This window comes from Populus trichocarpa, chromosome 12, assembly GCF_000002775.5.
Source record: "Populus trichocarpa isolate Nisqually-1 chromosome 12, P.trichocarpa_v4.1, whole genome shotgun sequence".
NCBI lineage: Eukaryota > Viridiplantae > Streptophyta > Magnoliopsida > Malpighiales > Salicaceae > Populus > Populus trichocarpa.
In genome coordinates, this window is record NC_037296.2 from 14771215 (window position 1) to 14786385 (window position 15171).

The window sequence follows — 15171 nt, forward strand, 5'->3', positions numbered from 1 at the left end:
ATCTAGCTTAGTATTGACTTGAAAAAAAATCTAGATAATCAGGTCAATTATTTTTTATTAAAATTTGAAAACTTGATCTTGGAGTTAGATTTAGGATAATGTCCGAGTCAAGTGGCAGAAACATCGATCTATTTTTTTTAAAAAAAAATCCAAACAAAGTTATTTTAAAGTTATTTTAACCAAAATAAATTAATGGATTGATGATTGAATTTTGACTAGGTCAAACTTGAGTTAACATACCAAGTTTCTGAATCAACTTTAATTTTTAATTAAACTAGCTGAGTTTTTTTTTTTTTTAAACTTGGATTAGCCTAAGTATTAGATTAAACCAATCTAAATTTTAAAACAATAATTAAAATAGTGTTGTTTTATTGATATTTAAAAAAATTAAAAACATTAATACTACAAGTCTTCTACCATTAAGAAGGCATGAACTACCCTTCCATTTTAATATTATCACATTCATTGTTAATTTTAGTGCCACAATCATCATCACTCTTAGCTGTATAACTTTTATGTGCATATTTAAATTTTATATAACATCGTATATGATTATTTATTTTAATTATCATTATTTTTAATAAAATAATAATTATTATCAATTTAATATTGTTATAATTATTATCATCATCACGTAATAGTCATGTCACAACTACCATGCTAACTACCACGTTGTTAACATTTCACTCACATAATTAAAAGTAAATATGAAAAAAATGCATTAAATCGATATGGAAATATGATCCTAAAATCGTCGAGAGCGAAGACATAAGCTAATCCGTAGATTGTAATTCAGAGTTTGTTTTATTGATAATTATTCAATTTTTTTATTAATAAAAAAGATAATCATTCGGATTTTCCGCTGAAAATACATTTGTTTCAAAACAGAAACAGAAATGCCGTCGTCGTCGTCGTCGTCGTCATCTCCAAATCCGTCGACGATGCTTAAACCAGAGGTCGGACCTGACAGTCTTCCTCGAGAAGCTCCTGTCATTGCCTACACCGAGAAGGTCTCACTCTTCTCTCTCTCTCTCTCTCTCTCTCTCTCTCTCTATCGATTATTATTGTAATTATTACTGAATTTATTTATTTTAATGTGAATCATTGTTATTTTTTAGATAATCGAAGAAGAGCAACTTCAATTAAGGAAGTAAGTTTTACGCTTCTCGTTTATTTGGATCTGTAATTATGTGTTGATAATCAGAAAATGTAGTTTCGATAATCAGTTTATCTAGTGATTTAATCTGTTTCTGAGAAAGAAAAAAAACACAAGAATAATTCCTGGAATCAGTGAATCTCAGTCTTCAATAACTTATTTATGAATTTGTTTGATATTTTTATTTTTATTTTTTAATGTAAGATATATTGAAGAAAATTATTTGAAAATTCGTGATGCAGAGAGAATTAGTGAATTTCAGTCTTTAACTAAAAGAAAATAATAAAAGAAGTTCTGAAATCTTATTGATGATTTTTTTATTATTTAATTTGTGTTAGATATGTCGAAGACAATTATTCATAGATTTGTGATGTAGAGAGAATCAGTAAATTTCAATTTTAAGAATTAAAAAATGAACAATATATATAATTTTGTTTTATGAATTTTTTTTGTTGATGTTAGATATATTGAAGAAAATTATTCGAAGATTCGTGATGTAGAGATAAAGCTAGCGAATCTTACGTTAAAGCAGGTTGGTATGCGGCAATGTTGTAGTTTTTCAGTCTTGGATTTGGTGTTTTACTGACATTGCTGGTGGTTTTTGTGTATGATGGGGGTGTGGATAGGCTTAAGCGCTTGAACATATGAGGAAGAAGATACAGATGTCGACGGAGAGAATTCGTGTTGCGAGGTTGAAGGAGGGAGAAGCTCAGAAGGTTTGTCCCTTTTCGTTGTCAAAACTTGGTTCTTACTGTTAGTAATGAAAGTAGTATTTGAATGATTTAGGGTAATATGGGTAGCATGATTTTGGGATGGTGGAAATGGATTTTTGAGGTATTTGGAAGAATGTGATGTGATGCAGTAGTGAAACCAGTTCCTTCGTCAGTCGCATTACATTGTGTTCTGCATATTTTTCTTCTTTTGTTTCATTAGAAATGATCTTGCATGTCTGTATCATCTTGAACACGACTGATGGAATGGGGATAAAGATTTGAGCTAAGAACTCGATGTTGAACAATGTTAGGGCCGAGCTCCTTAAAAAGGCCATGCTTTCACTGAATCTTTTTCTTTTTTATTTCTCTCTTTGTTTTTCTTAGATGAAAAATGAATGTTAATTGATGAGGTGCCTTCCTATAAGCAAAAGGCAAAAGAAAATGAAAACACCTTTATGTCTTCAATCCCTTCAAACATCGGCTGAGCTCTTTAAAAGAAGGCCAAAAAAAGGAATAGGAAAAATCAAAGGCATTTCTGGTTGTAATTACTTTCAGAAAAATGTTTTTTTTTAATCTCCATCTCTAGTTTTCACATTTATTCTAAAGAGATTTTTCCATTAAAAATCAAAGAAACATGTTATTATATATAAATAAGGCCCTTATTTTTATATTGGAGACTTTGGGAAATAATCATTTTGGTGTTTTTCAAATTTCAGAAAAAAAAAAAATTTCATTCTCAGTTAGTAAACACATTTTCTTTAGTTTGATGTTTCTTATAATTTTTTTCTGAAAAACTAAAAAAAAGATTTCACAAGTAAAGGCAACCTCTATTTAGCTATATGGGGAAATGCTTTCCAAGAACAAGTATCTGTTGATTTTGGAATCATTGGATGCAATCAATTCCTTGATATGGAAATGTAGTATTTGTCTCATGATTTTCTTGCTGCACACAGTTGAAGTTTGTGAGATGTGTGGTTGTTAATACATTAATGTTGTTGGCAAATTGTATTTCCTTCTTCATTTGATATGTTGATATGATGTGCATATTATTGACTACTAGTGATACATGTAAACACACAATAAAAACCATCTACATACAATAGGTGTCTATCATAGTAGATCCCCACTAAAAAAAGACAAAGAAGACCATAAATTAGAAAGCCCATTGATAGTTTGTATGTAGTTTACTCCATTAAAAAAATTTATTCTTATCAACTCATGCCCCAGACCTGCGAAAATTTATTGTAACAGTATGGTTGCCTTGAATTATACCAAGAACTCTAATTATCATATTAGATAATGAGAGTATGTTTATAGTCCCATTCCATAAGTGAGATTCATAGCATATGGTTCTTTCCCAAGATAGTAAAAAAAGGTTTTCAAGGACTACAAAAACTCTATAAGTAGGTAGGACTTTCGGTTACAATGTTTAGATTAGAAAAACTTTTCTAAAACTAATTAATTATTGGATTTCACCAACCCAGCTACCACTACTATAGAATTTTTAAATCCGTTATAGATTATATTATAATCTTCAATCAAACAGAATGAAAGCAGGAGATTGGTAGACCATGGAAGCCATTCCATTAGTGGGATCCATAGCCTACATGTCTTTCCTAAGCCAATAAAAGATACATGTCTTTCCTAAGCCAATAAAAGATACATGTCTTTCCTAAGCCAATAAAAGAAGTAGGTTTTCGAGGATTGTAAAAAGCTTATAGGTATGCAAGACTTTCGGTTATAATGTCTAGGTTGAGAAGACTTTTCTAAAACCAATCACTTATTGGATTTCACTAACCAAACTACCACTACCAAAAGATTCCTAGATCCGTTTTTAGATCGCATTTCAATTTTTAATCAAACAAAATGGAAGCTAGAGATTGATTAGCTATAGTAGTTGCAAACAAATCTTGATATTAGACATGATATTTGTTTGATATTGGACGGAGTGGGCCTTGTTTAATTGGCCTCACCCATCACATTATCTTGGGAAGCTCTTTTCTTAACATGCTCCACCTCCAAAATATCTAGAACCGATTAGGATTAGACTGAAGTAGTTCACTCAATATCCTGTATAAAGAAGAAAAGCTCAAATCATATATAATGATATAATTGAAGTTAAGATTATGAACTTATTTTCTATATATGTTTATTTCTTATCAAGAAGCCCAAAAACTCTTGGACCTCTACTCTTTAAAAGAGTTGAAGAATTTATTGGAGCTCTTTCTTTCCATTTATTTTCATGCTTGGCGCTAAACCCTCCCTATCAATACTTTCTTGTTATTTATTGACAAGAGTTGTAGGGAAAAAAATGAATATAACCCCTTAGATCCTTTCATATACTTCGATCTATAAGGCTTACTCAATGATTTTGGTCAAGGTGATTCCTCATATGAAATCATGAAAATGATATGAATCTATATAAATAACCTATAAAATGATAAATATCAAAAGGTCTATATCCATATTCTAGTCTTGGTCTATTAAAATGATGTTTAGCAGTCTCTACCCAAGAGCTTTGGCACATGATCCAATGGATCTATAACCAGTTAATCATTCTTTTTTATTTTCTAACCAAACATCATGCTTCTTCTTCTTCTTTACTTTTTATCTTCCAACCAATCGCTTTGATTTTGTTTCTGCAACAACATATAATCTTGGTCATTTACCTTAATGCTTACAACTCAATTTGTTTATAGTGATAACAATAATCCATGCAATACTGTTTTTTTTTCTTCTTATGTTGTTTCTGAATGACATCATAACTACACGAGGTAAATTGATGCTACCCACTCTACCACAAAAGGGGGCCGCTTTCTTCCTTTAAAAAATATCAGTTCCATCATGAGGGCTCAGTAAACAACATAATTAACATCCTACCAAGGAGCAAGAAGGCTATTAGGAGGTCAATTCCTTTACCTAGCGGAAGTGTTGTTTTGACATGAGTGGCATTTATCTCGATAGTCTTGGATAGAATTATGCTGCTTGCTGGGTCCTGATGATGGAACTAGCATTTTTTAAGGGAAGAAAACGGTCATATAGCTATGGTGCCATTCAGAAACAACCCAAGAAAAAGAAAAAAACAGTATTTCACGGATTATTATCATCACTATAAAACAAATTGAGTTGTAGGCATCAAGGTAAGGGATCAAGATTATATACTGTTGTAAAAAAAAAATAAAAGGATTGATTTGGAGATTAAAAAAAAAACATGATGTTTGATTAGAAAATAAATAAAAAATGACTAACTGGTTGCAGGTTCATTAGATTATGGGCCATATCTACTTGGGTAGAGACCATTAGACAAACTGAGGCTAGAATATGAACTTATAACTTTTAATAACTATTATTTTATGGACTATTTGTATAGATTTATATTTTTTTCATGATTTTATATAAGAAACTACCTTGACAAAATAATTGATTAAAGCATTGTATATCAAATTATGTGAAATGATATAAAGGGTTAGATTATTTATTTTTGTCTCTATAACTCTTGTCAATTGATAGTAAAAAAGCATTGACAGTGAGGGTTTTACATCAAGCTAGGAAAAGAAATGGAAAGAAAGAACTCCATTCAATTCCTACTCTTATAAAAAAGAGAGATCTAGGAGTTTTTGGACCTATTGATAAGACATAAACATATCTATAAAAAGAATTCATAACCTTAATTTCAATTATATCATTATATATGATTTGAGTATTTCTCTTTTATATGAAATATTATAAAAGAACCAATCTAGTTCAACCAACTGGTTTTAGATATTTTAAATGTGGAGCTTATTGACGAGGGAGAGCTTTCTAAGATGATTTGATGAGTGAGGTAATTTCACTTGGCCTAGCCTAGTCTCAGCAAAGCAGCAAATAAAGCTCATTCTGTCCATTATCAAGCAAACATCATGTTCAAGCCCAAAGAACTCTCTAAAATAGGTTTAGCCCAAAAAAGCACTCCAATCGTTTGGCTTTAGCCTTGGTATCCAAGGAACATCACCTGGATACGAGGCTGAGTCCCTCAGTAAGCCTGATCAAGTCTAGCTCATCAACAACACCTTTTTCCCCCTTCCTGTCATTTCCATAGGTAACCTTAACACAACGTCTTCTCATGGAAAACAACCAGCTCCATTTTCGAAATCCAAGATTCCCTTTCCTTCACTCTCCCATTTCTTTTTTTGGCGGGCTTCATTTTATTAGCGTAAGCCATATAAATAGTCATTCTATGAAGGGTAAGTGAAAAAAGTTTGTTTCTTCACTTGATTCTCTATTCATTTTATCCTTATCCCTATACAAATACCACTTCATAGTTTCTAGACCAGCTAGTTTAGGGTAAGCGAACCCTGAACTCCGTAGTTCTTTTGGAATGAACATCTATCTAGCTTCAGATGTTGTTTCCTATATGGATCGCTAAACTATGGAGCTAAGAGCCGAATCCCTTGAACTCTCTCAACCTCGTGATTATAGTTCCTAATTTTCTGACTATGATATGGTCTCTGTCAGCCTTACCAGCCGTCCAAGATGAACCGAATTGATCTTTTTTGTCCCCTCAGCCATCCATTCCCGTCTTCATTTAGCAGCAAATTAACTCAAGGATAACCTTTATGTATGAGCTGGAAAGGAGGTATCTATAGATACCAAACAAACTAGCTAGTTTGAGAAGATAGTTAAATAATCGGCGGATCTAGGGAGTCCTTACTTCTTCGACTTCTTATTCATAGTTCAGATAATCCAACCTCCACTGGTAAGCAGCATCAAAGAGAATCATCATAACATTTTTTTCTGAAATAAGAACTCATCAAGAGATGAGACGTAGCTAATGTTGTTTGATCACAGTCACGAGATTTGTTTGCAGCTATTATATCTAATCAATCTTCTGTTTTCATTCTATTTGATTGGAGATTAGAATGTGATCTGAAAGCGGATCCAGGAATCCCCGGATAATGATAGTTAAGTTAGTAAAATCCAATAATCATTTGGTTTTAGAAAGATTTTCCTAACCTAGATATTGTAATGGAAATTCCTGTTTATTTTTAGGGTTTTTATAATTCTTGAAAATCTTATTCATTTACTGGCTTGAAAAAAATTTGTAAGCTATGAATTTCACTAATAGAATGATGGAATGGAACTATAACCATACTTCCATGGTCTACCATGATACTTGGGTTACTTGGCAGGTATACTGTCACAGTAAATTCTCACGGGTCTGGGGAAGATTAAGTAGACGCTGCAATGTGACCCAACTGGAGTCTCGGCGTCTTGGAAGCAGCAACAAAAGTTGTGAAGGACGAGGAAGAAATTAAGCAGAAGTGTGAAGACTTAAATCATCTGGTAAGATCATCTCTGAATGAAGTTATGAACTTCACTACTTCTTATTGTTTGTTAGGTTTTCTCTATTTATTTTATTATCTCTAACAGGTTCAAGAAAGCAGTAACTCTCAGTTTTCTAGAATTAAGAAATTAAAAAGACGACTGGAAGCCCTAAACTCTATTTCTAAAACTATCGGTCATATCTAATTATCTATCAATACATGTAGTTAATTGCTTGGACAGCACTCTCATGGTATACTTTCACATTGATTATTAACTGTCATGGGCTAACTATTAGTTAATACTGCCCTTTCTTTGGGATTGCATTGAGCATGTGTAAGGTATTGGCCTATGTGTGTGCGTAACTTACTTTGGCAATTGGGGCAGTGCAAGATTATGGTTATTTTCTTGGTGTAGAAGATGATAACAAATGGGCTAAGAAACGGCATCTGATTCAGGTAACAAAAAAAAATTGTATTTGAATATATGCCTAGTAACTCAATTGAGACATAATATAGGCTTTGAAAATGTTCTGATGTGCATGAGATCGTAAAAGCAAACTCATTAAAACCATAACATCAGGTGTGTTCTGAAAGTGGCTGCCCTTAAGGAGCTAATGTTTGTGAATGTTCCATTTACTGTCCTTACATCATGCTGCTCCACTGAGTGCTAGTATAGGCATATACTGATATACACATTGCATGTTTGTAGAGAAATTGTTGAAAGTTTGCACTTGTGGTTATCCATGGGATGGAAAACCAATGGGACCTGCACCGAACAACCCAGCTCAAGATGCCTCGATTCCATTTTCAACAGAAAGTGGTGCCGGAGTGGCTGAGAATGCTCCTCGTCACGCAAATGGGGGAAATGTCCAAGTCATGAATGAGCAAAATCAACAGCCTAATGTCGAGGTAGAAGGAAGGGGAAAGAAGAAAGTCCATTTCCAAGGAAGGGGGAGGCGAATCGGGGCTGTTCCCAAGGGTAGAGGATTTTCCCAACCTGGCTGGACGGTGGCAGGATTTGATGTCGATGGTAGAAGTTAGAAGCAACATTTCATATTCTCCTATACTGAAACTGTGAGTACCTCTACTTTTGCTCCACCAAGCAAGCATGCTCTTTGTTCCATATACGCTGGTTGATTTTTCCTACTGTATTTATTCAATTGGCTATAGCTAGCTTGTTGATATAGAAAATGCCATCTGACCTTTTGAACTTCACATTGCCACTTACCCTTGCCATCAATTCCTCATTCAAGGAAGTATGGCTCAAGAACATTTCTTATTCTTTACTCTTTAACTAGCCAAAGCTGTGACCTGAAACTCTAGACTCTCCTTGTCCCTTTACATGTTGCTTAATATTTTCTGCCCCGTGTATTCTTTCACTTGTATATAGTCTGTTGATATAGAAGTGGCATTTGATCCTACTTCCCACTGCTGCTTCACTTGTGTTACAAATAGATTCCTTCGATATTGTTTACCCATGTAAAGTAAACATTTGTTGTTCCTCACTTTTATTCTGGCTATATATAGCTGTTCGTTTAAATCTCTAGACTCCCCTTCCCCTTCACATGTGCTCCTTCTGCCCCGTGGGGGCTTTGATTGAACAATTGAAATCTTATCATTCTCTTCGGTCAGCAATATATTTGTATAACCAAAATTGCCCTCAGACAATCCAAAACCCGTGTTATTAAATTTGATATATGAACTGGATTTTAAATTAAACCATATGCTAATTAACCTAATCAACCAACAATTCAGTTTGATTTTAATTTTTTTTTTCAAAAGCATTGTTTTAACATTTTAAAAAAATCTTGAAACGATGTCGTTTTGGGTTGATTTAGGTTAATATGGGTTAACCTACCCAACTTATGACCCAAGTCATGGGTTGGGTTAGGTTTAATAACTTTGTTCAAAAACTCATTTTTAAAAATCATTAATTTTAATTACGAGAAATAAATAGACATAAAAAATCCTAAACATAAATCGAAAAGGTTATGCAAGGATTTAATTAAATAAATTGAGTGTCAATAAATAAATAAATAAGTCATTAACTAAAGATAAAAGTAAAAAAATAAAGAGATAGATGTAAATAAAGATATTTAATCTTGTAATATGAGTTATTTACCCAGTTATGTTTAATAAATTTATTTATTAAAATTGATTTTTTATTTAGTAAAGTGATGATAAAAATAGATACATACAGGAAATTGATGGAATAAAATCAAAGGGAAAATAAAATTATGCAAGAATAACTATATTTTATTTTTAAAAATAAATTTTATTTATATAAAATAAAAAAATATAGATGAATTAAAATAATCTCTTCAAAAATTAAATACAAACAAAATAAAAAACAACCGCTATTTAAAAAGACTAAATAAACAATCTAAAAAAAATCAAAGGGAATGAATATTAAATTAAATATAAAATAAAAAGTTATTTAAAAAAAAACATGTTAAAAAAAGTATCAATAAAAAAAAACTACAAAAAAAAAGGTTAGACGTTACTGGGCTTAGCAAGCTAAAGCCGCGTGCTTGGGTTCTAATTTTTTTCTTAGTAATGGGACGGATGGCATGCCATTCAACCCAAAATGTTTTGAAAAATAAAGGCAGGTGACTCATTAATTGCTTTTTCTTAGATTTTGACTATAGTGGTGGTTGATAAATCAAGGTTAATTTGTTTTTACTTAGAAACCTATTTTTGAACAAAATATCATAAAATATTATAAACACTTTGATAAACCCATATATGATCTCAAACATTCCAAAAATTCGCTTAAAAATCTAAAATCAACCAAAAACCTTTTTGAGATTGAATCTATCATCTCAAGCAAAGTGAAGGGCAAAGAAAACCTAGGATAAAATTTTTTCATTTAATGGAACTCATTAACACTAAAATCAACATTTTTAATGGTGGAATTGGTGTTAAATATTGAGACTTTCTTTCTCTTCCCTCAAACTAGGAGCAAAAAAAAAAGAAGGATAAAGTTTTGAATTAAAATTGAATTTTTGAAAAATATTGGGAACAAAAGTTTATAATTTAAAATGTAGGAAGACTAGAGTGAACTTTTTTATCTAATTTTAAAATCATCATTTATTTTCTCTGTTTTTTTCACTTTGATCATCTTTCTTTTAGTCTTGCAATTCCTCAATAAATTTAAAGCAATTATCATTCAATTTGGTCATAAAAGGATGAAATCATCCAAAAAAAAAATTTTAAGAATTAAAATAAAAAAACAAAAAAACATTAAACAATGTAAAATGTAAGGGCGTGAACAACTTCTAAAGTTTTGAGTTTCTTTGTAATCACTGAACATTGAGTTAGGATAAACATCTATTACTCTGAATCTCGTAAATGTTACTGTTGCAAAAATTATGCCATGTTTCCACAGAAAATAAGGCAAGGTCTTCTTTAACTTGTGCTTTGTTTGTTCATGCGGGGTACGGTGCACCACCGCACAAACAAACGGGCATGGTCATCATCAATGTCTTTTAACTTGGGCTTTGTCTGGAACTGTGACCTAACTGATCTTGTGGAAGTGTTCACTGTGCATGATATCATCAATGTCCGTATCTGCTTCTGCCATGGATGTTATATTGACATTACTTGCATATGTTTGTACAACACCAGACTTGATTGATCCATTCGTCTTTATATGGTGTCATAATCTGTAAATCTGCCACACTGTTTTTGTTCTTCATACTGTTTCAAATTCAACAAGAACTCATACTGTTTCAAATTCAAACTTTCGAAATGCCATTTCCTATAAATTGTTAAGCATAATCATGGGGTTAATCCAATGCTGCTGGTGAACTTCAAATCAAATGATTTAACCAGCATGCATGGACATTTTGCATAAATCTATGATCTTTGTGGGTCAAGAAACAGTGCAAAGTGCGTGGAATTTCAATTTCATGTACAATAAAGCAAGCAATTTCTGATTTGGCATTTAAACTTACAACTGTTTACACCAAACCTGTCATGCCCTAATGAAAAAGTTACTGAATTATTCTGCTCTGTGTAAATTGATTAAATGATTAGAAGCCAAAAGTCCTAAATTGTTCTTTATGTTTCAAAACTAACGTCTGTACTAACCTCCCAAAATAAAGGCCGGTTTCACATTCCCAGTTTTGATGAGGCAACAAAGCCCTTCTCTTCTTTTCTATTCGAAAAACTGGACCCGTGAATAATTACAAGCTGAAAAGGAAATTGTCCCCTTGCTATCCCCCTCAAGGAATGTTTAAAAAAATGAATACAAATGTAATATTTATATCATCTAATCTCATTCAACTCATCAAAATTAAATAATACAAATATTATAAATAATAAAAAATCAAACAACATAAAAAAAAACTATATTACAAGGTCCGGTAATGGACGTAGATTTCTAAAACATTACAACTCAATCTTATATATTTGATAGTTTGTGTGTTGTATATTATTTTTATTTTATTTGGAGATATTTCTGCTCCAAAATTTTATTTATGAATTTTTTATTAGATTTTTTTTATGTAATAATTTTTGTTTTTAATTTTTTAGCATCTGAAAATTTTTCTTAAATCAAGTTTGAAATTAAATCAAATAAGATATTAATCAAATTGGGTTTTTGGTAATAGAGTTACGTACGCTTGTAACCCAACTTGACGGGTCAACACTAAAGAAAAAGAACAAAACAATGTAATTTTAATAAAAACAGGTGGGCTGGTGACTCACAATTCACAAATTGACCTAGTAATTAACTTAAAGAATCGGGTATTTTTTGTCAGTTACTAGATGAAGCCTAACAACAATGAACAAGGCAGAAAAATGTGCAGAGCTGTACTTGAATTATGTAGACAATAAATGGTGGGTCAAGAACTCACAGGGTCACCATACTTTGCTTTCAGTTTCCATTCAAAATTTATGGTGGTAATTTAATTCCTCCCTTTAAACACGTATGTCTGCAAGAGGTCAGGAATCCACCACCAATCCAACATACATCACTTACCTACCAATATCAATCACTTTCTGTCACATAAAAGAAGTAAATTAAATGCATATTTGAATATATATATATATATATATATATATATGATCCTAATTAATTCAGCTTCAGCTTCTGTTCCTCACAGTACTGCTATAATTCTTTCTTTTTTTCTTGGTGAAGCACTAAACTAGCATGTGTTACTGTTTCAATATCATGACTCATGCATTCATTTGTGGTAGCAAATCTCAGTGTTCATCATTTGGTTATGTTGTTCAGTATTAATTTCACACCAGTGAAAATTTACCAACTTAAGCTTCGAAGAGGGTCTCTATGAAGTTTTCAAGAATTCATCAGCAACAATGAGTAATATTTTTCTATTATTGATACATCATACTACGGCTGCAAGTGAAAATAAATCTCTATATGCTTGTGAATTTTGTTTTGGTTGGTCATGAGGTTCATTAGTCCTTGGATTAATTACACATAAGGTTTAACTCTTGTTTTCTGTCAATTATCATTGGTATGGGCCAATTTAATTACAAGTTTTTTTTTTTTTTAATTATGGGATTTCTGAATGATGTGATGATTATAAATTAAACATCTAAAATTCAAAATAATGGTATGTTAATCAAATTTAAACTCTTTCTTTTTTGCTCAACTAGGGTTCTTGGAGGGAAGAGAATAATAATTCAAATGAATTTGAGTTATCATAGCTTTTTTTTTGTTTCCTGTTCGGTGAAATTATTAAAAACAAATTCACAATCGCAGCTCAACAAATCTTGAAATAATTAACTAAGAAACAAATTGGGAAAAATGTACTTGTAGGCACTAATCTAAAACCTAAAAAAATAATTAGTTGGAATTTTTTGTAAGAAGAGAAATCTCCTGTTTCATTAACTCTTTCTCACCACTAATTCAAAATAAAAGGACATGTTGTAATCGATTTCCGTAGCTAGGACATGTATGATCATAACAAGCTGGTGAGTAGTAACACATCAAAGCAAGAACAGAAATAATTTGAAGGCATAATTTTGCGGTCCTACATGTATAGCCCTTTGCATCGAGGGTCTGTAAGCTACATACTGATAAGCCCTAACGTCGGTGAGGTAGCTTTTTTATTGAACAGTTCACAGTTCCTATATAGAGAGAGGGCCCTGATCAAGGACATGGACGCCAATCTGTCCAAGAACTAGCCTTCCAATCCACATGATGGGCAAATGTGTATCAATTTCGGTCTCCAGCAATTCGAAAGCACTTTTTTTAAAAAATATATATAAAATCGTATATATGAACATTTTGATCATATCATTTGTACATTTTTTTTTTCTTTTGGAATCTTTACCACTCAAGTTTTTCTCTAAAATTACTTAACTTTTAGTGAAGAATGTTTTGTACTTTGTTGAACCTAATTGTATTGGTTTGCACACTAAAATGTGCAAAATGATTCCTGACTTTCTGGTTCAGAATACTGCGTAACACATGATTATGTCGCAACATGATGAGCTGCATTTTTTTAATTTTTTTTGCCAAATTACAAGGATAATATATGCAACTAGCCTTGCAGAACTTTCGAAGGTGGTAATGAGTTGTAGATACTAAAATAAGTGGTAGGAATAATGTTTGATCCCAAATTCATGTTTTTCCACTCTCAAAGCACAATTAATTAATTTCTGATCATTAAAATTGTTAAGGAAGCATTAGAGTTGACCCATTCAGGATTAGTCAATCCAAGAACTAGCCTTCCAATCCACATGATGGGCCAAACTTGTTAATTGCTATCAAGTTGAGAGTTATTTTAATGCGTTATATAGTTTATTGATATTATAAACTTGTTAATAATGGTCTTCGATAATGATTTGCTCTCTCAATAGCTATTGAATTTGAACTTTAAAAAGGAAAAATTAAAAACTATGATTATGACTCTTAATACATTATAAAATTATAGACAGACCTAAACCAATTCATGTTAAAGAAAAACTAAAAAAAAAAAACATAATTAACTTAGTTAAAACTCTAAGTTAACCTAGCGACCCGATTGATCTGGGTCTAATCTAGTAAAAACTCGGTTATCAACTAGTTGATTTTATTTTATTTTTTTGAGTATTTTTTATTAAAATAAAGATAATATGTTTTTATTCTTTTACATTTTACTACAAGTTTTCTCTGGATCTTCAACTCAAACAATAGTTGAAATTTGTCAAATATATATATATATAATAGGTGAGCAACTAGTCGGATAAGAGAGTTGTGTTCCACTTGCAATTTCGTTTAATCTCGAAAACTAACATCACTGAAATTGATAAGAATACTCGCAAATTAATTGGCATTAACATTGTATAGGTACATATTTGGAGAGCTTTTTCACACCAAACAAGTGCAATTACAAGTATCGAAGTCTTGACTTTCCACACAAGAATCAACAAAAATCATTGAGACAGATCTTGGGATTGATTTATTTGAGAAATTCAAGGGATTAGTTTATTTATTTTGCAATAAGTATAATCGGTTTCTTTTCTCTATTTTTCTGTAACAGCATCCATTATAAATATGAATCTTTTATAATTTATTTATGTAAAAATTAAAATACAATTTACAGTTTTTTTGTGACTTTTATATATGATTATTGAATAGATCATTGTTATCAAACAATGTTAATTTTCATTGTTGCTTATGATTTATTCATTTTTCATTTGATGAATAAATGCAAAGAAATATAATTAATTTTAAGTTGTATTTAGTTCAGGTTAAAAATTAAAGGTTAATTTTTAATGAAAAGAATGTTAAAGATACAAAAAAAAAACAGCCGTTAAAATATAAAATTTTAAGAATATTTAATAGATTTGTAAGAATTATATATAAAATTAAAATGAATAAATGATTATTTTTAATATAATAAATAATTAATAATAAGATAAAACGTCATAGTCTCAAACTGAAGGGTAATTTTGCAGATCCCCAGTCAACCACCTTCCATGGAGTCTATTTAAAACATCAGGGGGGTACTGTGTAAACAGAGCTGCCCAGAGATACCCAGAT

General features: G+C 31.3%; 1 long non-coding RNA gene across 3 annotated transcripts; it reads left to right on the top strand.

Moving 5' to 3' along the window:
* The first annotated feature begins 572 nt into the window (after positions 1-572).
* LOC112323526 (uncharacterized) lies at positions 573-8718 on the top strand. Of its 3 annotated transcripts, XR_008056979.1 has the most exons (8): positions 573-787; positions 889-1010; positions 1119-1150; positions 1619-1688; positions 1783-1872; positions 7038-7191; positions 7512-7628; positions 7882-8718. It is a non-coding gene; the product is annotated as an uncharacterized LOC112323526 (long non-coding RNA). The 3 variants fall into 3 exon arrangements; XR_002976959.2 differs by having other exon boundaries at positions 578-1010; XR_002976958.2 differs by lacking the exon at positions 7512-7628 and having other exon boundaries at positions 597-1010.
* Positions 8719-15171: the final 6453 nt, after the last annotated feature.